The sequence below is a fragment of the Penaeus monodon genome, chromosome 15 (genome assembly GCF_015228065.2).
Source record: "Penaeus monodon isolate SGIC_2016 chromosome 15, NSTDA_Pmon_1, whole genome shotgun sequence".
In the NCBI taxonomy this organism is placed as follows: domain Eukaryota; kingdom Metazoa; phylum Arthropoda; class Malacostraca; order Decapoda; family Penaeidae; genus Penaeus; species Penaeus monodon.
In genome coordinates, this window is record NC_051400.1 from 5,424,257 (window position 1) to 5,424,761 (window position 505).

Genomic DNA, 505 nt, shown 5'->3' on the forward strand with positions numbered 1-505 from the left:
AAGTTCCGTTCCTTACATTCTCCATTATCATCATTTTCCTATTATTGATTCATATCCACTTTCCTCAATTGTGTAGTAAAATGGACCGTAAAAAAGGAAGGTCATTTATACGTTAATATCATCGTTGAAAATATTGATATTTTGACTATGATTTGGAATGGTAATAAGATCAAATAACCGTTTTTTTCTCGTTATGCTACACATACCAAGATACTAAACTATCATTCATGAATTTGTCATTGTTTCAACCTATAAACATAAAACTTAAATGCATCACATTTGGTTGTCAGATTTTGCTTTTATATCGATCTTCCATTCCTTATTGCAATTATCGTCCTCACTATTTATTTCCAGCTGCATATTCTATGCCGTTTGATTTGCAAAATGTGTGCCCATCTATATACATTTATATATATGATTCTTTATTGTTGATTCTTTCGGACAAAGTTAGAATGTTGTTCACTCGACTTTTAAATTCATCACTCTGGTCTGTTAACAATGCAAT